The 10,058-nt window shown below is 37.3% G+C and overlaps 1 pseudogene across 1 annotated transcript; it reads left to right on the forward strand.

The window, feature by feature from the left end:
* Positions 1 to 299: 299 nt before the first annotated feature.
* Positions 300 to 6,204, forward strand: LOC311287575 (cytochrome P450 2J4-like; annotated as a pseudogene). The gene is made up of 9 exons (XR_014630274.1): positions 300 to 496; positions 977 to 1,139; positions 1,279 to 1,431; positions 1,603 to 1,763; positions 2,120 to 2,285; positions 3,529 to 3,667; positions 4,473 to 4,660; positions 4,892 to 5,033; positions 5,271 to 6,204. The product of XR_014630274.1 is annotated as a cytochrome P450 2J4-like (transcript).
* The last annotated feature ends 3,854 nt before the right edge of the window (positions 6,205 to 10,058 follow it).

Consider the following 10,058-nt stretch of genomic DNA (forward strand, 5'->3'; position numbering starts at 1 on the left):
TAAGAGCACATGTGATCATAGACTTTATGCACCACCTAATAATACACAAAACAAACATGTTTTCTTCATACATTTTAAAGAAACTACAGTAAATAGAAAATTCAACTTGGGTTTGGTCACTAGAATATTTTGGCTATCGAAACCTAAAAAAGAACTGGTTACTGCTGCATCATAGTTTAACTTTTCACCTATAGTCTATGTTTCCCGACTCCAGTTCAGCAAAGTTCTAAGAGTTCAGCAGAGTTGAAAGAAGTAGTTTTGTGTGCATGCGTATCAGTTCTCTATTTGCATTAAATAGCAGGTTTCAGATGGGCTGTCCAGTACATCAGTAAACATGTTGACCGCACTGGTTCTGTTGTGTCTCGGAGCCTTTCTTCTCTTCTTGCAGTTCAGAATTCGGCGACCTAAAAACTTCCCCCCTGGACCCACTCCTATTCCATTTTTTGGAAACTTGCTACAATTTGACCGCATAAACCCGTTAAAGGACTTTGACAAGGTAAGCACATCAGTCTCAAACAGGAGACTGCTGCATTAAAAATACTAAATACATCAAACTAAGGGTACGTTTACACGACAACAACAATATGCTTAAAAAGGAGAAGTTTTTCCTTTGAGTTCTCCGGTTAATATTTTTTACACTAGCCTATATGTTGGATTATTGTCATGTTTATTATTTGTATGTTACTGGCATTCATTAAAAAAATGAAATAAAATAAAATCTAATGGCCTGGCAGCAGAATAGGCTACAGCGTTTTTAGTTGTTTTCACGGATCCGTGTGAATGGGGATCGTTTTGCCAATGGTCGTGGAAAACTCAAAGGAAAAACTTCTCCGTTTTAAGCATATAGTTGTCCTGTAAACATACCCTTATGAAAAGTTATGAAAATAAATCAGACTTCATTCATACAGCATGACACAGCAATTACATAACATGCTGCTCTGAGTTTGTGGTCTTCAACTTGTATGTTTTTGTACAGTTTGCTCAGCGCTATGGATCAATCTACGCACTGAACATTGGTAGACAGCCAGCAGTGGTGTTGACAGGACAGAAAATGATCAGGGAGGCACTGATCACAAAAGCGGCGGAGTTTGCTGGTAGACCAGAGAACATGATGGTCAGTCATGTAACAAGGAGCAAAGGTAATGCAGCATACACAACAAATACTAGAGTACTCAAGCAGCAAATCATATACTACGCACATAACACAGCCAAGTGCATTGCACTGCAAAATTCTCTCTGCTGGGCTTAGAGTGTTCCCTGATCATTTTGTGTGTTTAGGGGTGATCATGGCAGATTATGGAGACAGCTGGCGGGAACATCGGCGCTTTGCTCTGACCACACTGAGGAACTTTGGCCTTGGAAAGAGAAGTATGGAGCAGAGGATTCTGGAAGAAGTCAAATATATCTGCGCACAACTGGAGGAATCTGCTGGTATATACCGCCTCCTCACCTGTCACCTTATATTAACGTAACACATTTAATCGCGTGTTCAGTGTCCTATATTTGAATATAGACATTTTTAAAATCTCAAAATTGCCAAAGAAAATTCAAATTCATGAATGGAAAACATTTCTTGTCTTTATATCTCTACAACTCTACCAGGAAAGTCAATTGACCCTCAACATCTGTACCACCGAGCTGCTTCAAACATCATTGCCTCAATCATTTTTGGGTCACGTTTCAATTATCAGGATGAATATTTCCAGACATTGATCACAACTATGGAAAAACTTACAAAGATTGTCATTGGACCATGGGCAATGGTAAATACAACGAAAAATAAAGGCAGCATCTAATTACATGAAAATAGCCAACCTTGTTGTTAAAGGCTATTTTCACAAACTCCGCCCCCCATTGGACAGATATAGGCAATAGGCATATTAGTAATATTTGCACTTTGTGTAAGCAAGCTGCTATTTATTCTCTACTGTTTTATTTATAGTGTTTGTTTTCACTTAGTGTAAATAGCCACCACTAAAATAAATTGTACATTGTACATAGATTGTAAGATTTTTCTGTTTAAAGCTGCTTTGAAACAATCTTTATTGTATAAAGCGCCATATAAATAACGGTGACTTGGCATTTATATATATAAAAAAGCTTTTATTCTGAATTGCAGTTCTATGAAATAGCCCCAGTGTTAAGGATTTTTCCACTGCCATTCTGGAAAGCTTTTCACTATTTTGAGACAATCAGAAAACATATTCTTAAAGTTGTGGATGAGCACAGGAAGTCACATGTTACCGGGGAGCCAAGAGACGTGATTGACTGAGGAGATGGAGAAGGTAATACTTATAATGGTTTGTGTGTGTTATGTTTTTTTTTAGTTTTTTTTTTTAGCAGCATATGAGTTTAATATTCGTTAGGGGTGTAACGATATTCAAACCGAACCAAAAAACCGCGATACACCACCTACGATGTGTATCGCGATACTCTCTCATGGCGTACCGAAAACGCCCCTCCCCCTGCCCTGCTACAGCGTTGTAGCCATATGGTTGTAGCCTAACCACCATTAACACCATATAATAGCAAGCTCCGTGTTTTGTTACTTTCGATAATAAGCAAGGTGTAATCTTTCAAATTCTGTCTATTTGATCACGAAATTCAAGCAATAAATGTCGTTTTGGCGCTGTTTGATTTGGCCTTTCAGATCATTGTACTAGCTCCTCATTTAAAGCGGCAGCGCGCTGAGCGCGGAGCGCGAGTCAACGCGATTCTCTTCCTCAGTTACAGAATAAACATGAATGGACACCTGAAAGTATGTTGAAAGATACAGTATATACTTACTGAAAGTCATCATAACTCGTGTAATCGCTCAATCAGTGTTTCAGCAGCGGAAAGACTAGTTTGTCACAGCATTACTTACCTCAGGAATTCAGTGTCCACAGCTTGCTGGTTCCTAGAAAAATTAACTCTTGCACTAAATAAAAGCGCTATATTAGCCTATATATTATATTTGACTTAACCTGTTAATGATATCTTGATTACTTAATGTAGGCTATGTTTAAAATATCTGTCATGAAAATGACAGCAACTGTGTAAATTATTATTATATTTCAATAACGAATTAAAGTAGGCTAGTTAATCCAAAAACTGCCTTTGTGCAGTTTACATGTTTTCATCAACACTCAACAACTTTGTATGAAAACATGTAAACTGCACAAAGGCAGTTTTTGCAGTAACTGTTGATTATTATATATAAAAATAAATAGCATCTGAATTTAGGCTAAAAGTCTAGGCTCTGTTGTTACCTTTAATGTTATGTGCGGGATCTATATAGTTTACAGCATTTAGCAGATTTATTTATTTTTTTAATCTTTGCGAAACTTTTAATTGTAATTGAATTAATTTAAAGACAAAAGGCACAATTTGTTCAACCACTGTTGAATAAAAAAATAAAAAAACACCCCAACGAACCGAACCAAGACATAAAAAACCGTGGGTACCGAACCGTCAGTTTTGTGTATCGTTACACCCCTGATATTCGTTGATTTAAAATGGTTTGTGAGTAGATCATTTTATTTTCAGAGAGAAGATAAACGCACAACCTTTGATGACTCACAAATGATCACTTTGCTGTTTGACCTGTTTGTGGCTGGAACTGACACAACCTCTAACACACTCCGAACTTTAACACTCTATCTGATGACGCACACTCATATTCAGGGTAAGTAATGTGGATAAGATGTGTCTAATTGAGAGTTTTTATGTTAAAAACTTTTGCATGTCAAAAGTAAATTATCTAGGCTACATGGCAAAATTGTATCCAGGTCAGAAATATAAATGATACATGTTGGTGAATTGCCATGAATAAATCCATGTCATTTTGATATATTTTATTTGTCTAAAGATTAGTCATAAAAAATTGGAATATTCATACATTTTATATTTTTTCCCCCAAAATGATAGCTCTGTGTGTGTGGTTTAGGTGAACCCTACGTTATGGGGACAAAATATCCCCACAAAGATGGCAATGTCTTAATTCCTTGTCCTTGTGGGGACATTTTTTGGTCCCCATGAGGAAAACAGCTTATTAATCATACTAATTTATGTTTTTATATATATATATATATGTGTGTGTGTGTGTGTGTGTAAAAATGCATAACGTTTTCTGTGATGGGGTTTAGGGGTAGGCTATTAGTATTAGGGGATAGAAAAACCATTAGAATATAGAATAAAATAAGGGGATGGAAAAACCATTAGGCCTATGGAGAGTCCCCGTAAACTACATATTCAAGAATGTGTGTGTGTGTGTGTGTGTGTGTGTTTTATTGCAAATTTCTGTTTCTAAAAATGAGGTGGGCTGGGTTTCAGATTTCTTTATGGATTTTGCATTAAAGAATAATATGCAGCAAAACAAGATTCTAGAATGATATAATTCATTTTTATTTTTGTGATTTTTTTGTTTGTAGAATTCAGTCTTTCAATGTCTATTTGTGTCTTTGTTTTAATATCTATTTATACATCTTCAGAGCAATGTCAGCGGGAGATTGATGAAGTCCTTGGTGCTCGTGAACATGTCACATATGAGGACAGAAACGCCATGCCTTTCGTTCAAGCAGTGATTCATGAGGGTCAGCGTGTTGGTGACGTTGTTCCTCTCAGTATGTTTCACACTGCCAGAACCGACACTCAACTCCAGGGCTACAGCATCCCAAAGGTGGCGTTTACTATAATTACTGTGTGGCAACAAATGGTTCTTTACATCAAAGGTGTAGAGTTAATATGGCACATAGAACTGGTATAGAAGAAAGAGTATAGAACATATATCCATTATTTAATCTTATCAAAACAATCCATCACCCAAACTGTTATTACTGCAACTCCTAAACAGCATCTTCACTATAAAAGGGAGGTTTGCTAATCTTGTTAAAAACATCTGCTCTTACAGGGGACAATTATCATCCCCTATCTGTCATCTGCTCTCAGAGAGGAAAGTCAGTGGAAGTTTCCACATGAATTCAACCCTCAAAACTTCTTGAATGAAAAGGGGGAATTTGTGAAGCCTGATGCATTCATGCCCTTTTCTGCTGGTATGGTGTGCATGTTTTATTAGACATTGTAAAGAGATATTTTAATGTAGACTCATTTATCTTATTTATATGTAATCCAGACAGAAGTGTCCCTGAGCTGTTTAATTACACACTATACAGACAGGGTGATTGGTATGATCAAAACAATACATTGATCAAATAGAAAGCACATTTTTGTAGTAGAATGTGAACAAACTGTGCGTTTGTATTATGTACATTCACTTTTCTATTTCCTAGGATCTCGTGTGTGTTTAGGAGAAAATCTTGCTCGCATGGAGCTCTTCCTCATCCTGGTCACGGTGCTGCGACAATTCCGTCTGATCTGGCCGAAGGATGCAGGAGAGCCGGACTTCAAATATATATATGGTGGGACACAGTCAGTGAAACCTTACCGTCTGACTGTACAACTACGTACACCTGAGGAGACTTGTGAAACTGTTCGTTGAACATATATTGCCCTTCAGTGAAACAATGCCCCAGTAGTGGGTTATCACATCACACTATACACATTATACTATCACAGAGGTACCTGCCATTAAACTAATATTAGCTTTTCAGCTAAATTTAAACGCACAAGACATTAAACCAACAAATATTCTAAGTTCCTAAACTATAAAATTACAACATATAAAGCACATGTGACAACTTGCACTAACATTTATGAAAAATTCCTTTGTCCCAAGATGTTAAATTCAATATGGTTTTATTGTATTTGCCCAATGCCTACAGCAAAAATAAATTAGAATTTTAATGGCGTTTAAAACTAAGATACAAAAACCACTGCCAGGTAAAACTAGCCTAGTTACTGAGACTGTAGCTCTTGTGACAACTAGCCCCAGTCTCTTAAATGCATCAAACGTGTTAATGGTTAATGAAAATTTGATCACTATAATTGGCTGCATTTATCTTTTAATAATTATTCACAGCTATTCCATTGTGCAATCATGACACTTCCAGTGGTAGCGTTTTAGTATTTGTTTTTATTTTGCTTTTAAAATACACTTTAATACCATAAAAATAAAAATAAAAACAATTAGGCCAATATTGTATGCTGCTAAAAAGCTCGGCTTCATACTGACTGAATAAGCTACAAAAATGAATGAATGTTGGGACTATGATTTATATTGTAAAAATATGCAAATAAATAAAATACATCATTTATCACAAAACATCACGTCACGGTTTCTCTTCTTGTCCATTGATTTGTTCTTCCAGCTGCTGTTACGCATGAAAAGAATGGAAACAAAACATGAGTGAAAAGTTTAAGCAACACAAAAGCTTATATCTCAAGTTAATATTCAGAACATATAATATTCTGTTTCTCTTTTCACAAGGGCAGAACCAGCAGTAAGATAAAGCCCAAACGATAAAGAAAGAGAGATACTTTTGCACCGCAGCGTAGCTCCAACAGTCACACACAGACACGGAAGCTTAAATACGGTGCACTTTTAAAACAGAATTAGACAGCAGTATCAATATAATCGATACCGATTAGTAAAATAACTCTTTGCCAAACCGACAATAATACACTCCTTACCTGATTATAAACCTATTCCATGGCTACATCTACACACGTGTGCTTGGTTCCGCCAACCACGTGTGTAAGAAGACTGACTTTATGCCTTTCTCCTTCGTTTGTCTTGGGTGAATACGACCAAGTGAAAGTAGCATGTACCGCCCCCTACTGTACATTATTAACTGATAACAGGTGACTGTCCTCCATTGGCTTCTCTATTGCCATATTCAGCACCACCTTTGATATATGATTTCTATTTCCTCTCTATATACTCTACCCCATCCATAATGTCCATACACTCATTTAGGTTTTTACTCACAACCAGGGGTGTAAATGGCAATGATTTACTAGAGGGACCATGCTTTCAATGACATTTCAGATGTCAAGTCAAGTCAAGTATATTTGTATAGCGCTTTTCACAATACAGATTGTATCAAAGCAGCTTCACAGTATTAAATTAAAATAATACAACAAGGTTTGTTTCTAGTGGAATTTATTGATTGATAAAATCAAATTAAATATCCCCAGAATATCCCCAACTGAGCAAGCCAAAGGCAACAGTGGCAAGGAACCGAAAAACTCCATCAAGTGACCTAATGGTGTCCTAAAACTCCATCAGGTGACCCAATGGAGAAAAAAAACCTTGGGAGAACCCAGGCTCAGTCGGGGGCCAGTTCTCCTCTGGCGTTTATTAACTAGAGGCCGGATTGTAATTTGAACTGTAAGATTAAAAATATTATATGAATGCCTGGCTGAAGAGATGCGACTTTAATCTAGTTTTAAACTGGGAGAGCGAGTCTGAGCAACGAACACTATCAGGAAGGCTATTCCAGAGTTTTGGAGCTAAATGTGAAAATGCTCTCCCTCCTTTGGTGGATCTGGATATCCTAGGTATGACCAAAAGCCTTGAATTAAGTGATCTTAAAGAGCGCGATGGATTATAGGGTGATAGAAGATCCGTTAAATAGACTGGAGCTAAGCCGTTTAGGGCTTTATAAGTCAGTAGCAATTCCTTGTAATTAATACGGAACTTTATAGGTAACCAATGCAGTGATGATAAAATCGGTGTTATATGATCATATTTTCTTGATCTAGTAAGAACTCTAGCGGCGGCATTCTGGACTAACTGTAGCTTGTTAATTGAGGATGCAGGACAACCAGCTAATAAAGCATTACAGTAATCTAGTCTCGAGGTCATGAATGCATGAACTAACTTTTCTGCATCAGAAACTGATAGCATATTACGCAGCTTAGCAATGTTTCTAAGGTGGAAAAAGACGGTTTTTGTAACACATGAAATATGATTTTCGAAAGACAGGTTGCAATCAAGTATAACACCCAGGTCTTTTACTGTAGAGGATAAAGTAACAGGACATCCTACGATGTTAAAGTTGTATTGCGAGAGGTTTTGTGGGCGGTTTTTTGAACCGATAAGTAGTACCTCTGTTTTGTCTGGATTTAATAAAAGAAAATTACGCGTCATCCAATCTTTTATATCTTTAACACACTGTCAATTTGGATAATTTAGCGTTTTCATCTGGCCGTGATGAAATATATATTTGAGTGTCATCAGCATAACAATGGAAACTAATTCCATGTTTCCTTATAATATTTCCAAGTGGCATCATATATACTGAGAATAATAGAGGGCCTAACACAGATCCCTGCGGCACTCCATAGTTTACTGGAGTTATGATCGATTTTTCTCTATTTAAATAGACAAAATGGTAGCGGTCAGATAAGTATGATCTGAACCAGCTTAATGCTTGTCCTTGAACACCAGTATAATTTTGTAGTCGATCTAAGAGTATTGTGTGATCTATAGTATCGAATGCAGCACTAAGATCAAGTAAAACTAGTATTGAGATACAGCCTTGGTCAAAGGCTAAAAGTAAATCATTTGTGATTTTAACGAGCGCAGTTTCAGTGCTATGGTGCGGCCTGAAACCAGACTGAAACTTTTCATAGATATCATTTTTTTGGACAGACACACACCTATTCATAAAATAGAGCCTTTATTAACCTTTGTAACTTAAACAAAATAGAATAATTGTCTTTTCTGTTTTTTCAGTGATCGATTTCCATCTGATTTTTGTAAGTGATCAATCTAGAAGTCATCCTACAGTTCTGATTTGCCATGTTCTTAACATTACTGTTTTAGTCAATAAAGATAAATTAAAACTGAGTGCATATTAATTCACAAAGGCATTTGCAATATATTTGACTCCGTTTCATGTTTCTAATTTTTATCAACAGGAGCTACATACACCCCAAAGGTTCTTTTCAGAGCCATTTTACACAGCGTCTTTGCCTTTGTACAGTAAGTATGTGTTTTAATTAACCTCAAAGACAACTAAATACTTCTCAAAGACTTCTTTTAATGATGTAAATTCCCAATTGTCGACTTTTGAGCACTATATTGGACATCTTTCTGTTGTAACCTTTTTTAATCTTCTTTAAGTGTCAGTAAGAAGAAAGCTGGCCCACCCTCCCACCCCTCGTTTAACTCCTCCAGCCCATCCCACATCATTGTATAGTGAAGGTAAGTCACCCCTCTATAGTAAAATGCATCAGGTCCCTAAACTCAAGCAGACACAGTGTACTGCACAGGTCCACAGCGCATACCATAGTTTGATGTTCCAGATATGATTTTTGAGTTTATATTAGTGTGATCAGTAAGCCAAGGTTTTCTGTCTTTCCAAGAGACCGCAGTTAATATTCAAGAAGAGGGACTGGAGGACTGAAGGCTTTCCTGACTGTTTGAGAACCACTGCTGTGGGGTCACTCGTTTAGCTCTGTTAGTTGGACCTGGGTGATGCTGTTCTTTGTGTAACAGGCCTTTTTCTGTATTTCCTAGTGCCACAAGATAATTGGCAGCAAGACACACCCCGTGATGAAGGGATGTGCTCTCCTGAATGTAAGTTAATTAACACGCAGACACAGAACAGAGTCTCTAAAACAACTTTGTAAGCAATTAAAGCTGTCACACACTCACAGTGCGGTTACATGACCAGTCCAGTCTAGTCATCTAGTCTGTTCTCCTGCAATCAGACTAGCTGTCTTAGTCTAAAACTACATACAGTCAAGTTAGTTTGACCCGAGAGCATGGTGGCTAGCTAGCAGGTATCTTTAGATTAAAGACAATGTTTCTACAACTAGGCTGAGACAGAGATTGTACTTGGTAGTCACTAGAGTAGCTGGCTGCCTGTTTCGGTTTTAAGGGTAGGAAGAAAAGTCTCTCTCTCTCTCTCTCTCTCTCTCTCTCTCTCTCTCTCTCTCTCTCTCTCTCTCTCTCTCTCTCACACACACACAGTTGATGCCGGTTCTTTGGTCTAGGCTGTGCAGAGTGCAAAAAGGCTGCCCTCATTCATACGGTCATTCTGACTGAATCCCGATATGATCTGACACGGATTACCTGAAAGAATCATTAATCTTTGTTTTAACCTTTTTAATCTTTGTGTTTCAAGTGTCTGTGAACCCAAACATGCCGCAGTGTCGTGAAACCCCCT

Source organism: Rutilus rutilus, assembly GCF_951802725.1.
Source record: "Rutilus rutilus genome assembly, chromosome: 3".
NCBI lineage: Eukaryota > Metazoa > Chordata > Actinopteri > Cypriniformes > Leuciscidae > Rutilus > Rutilus rutilus.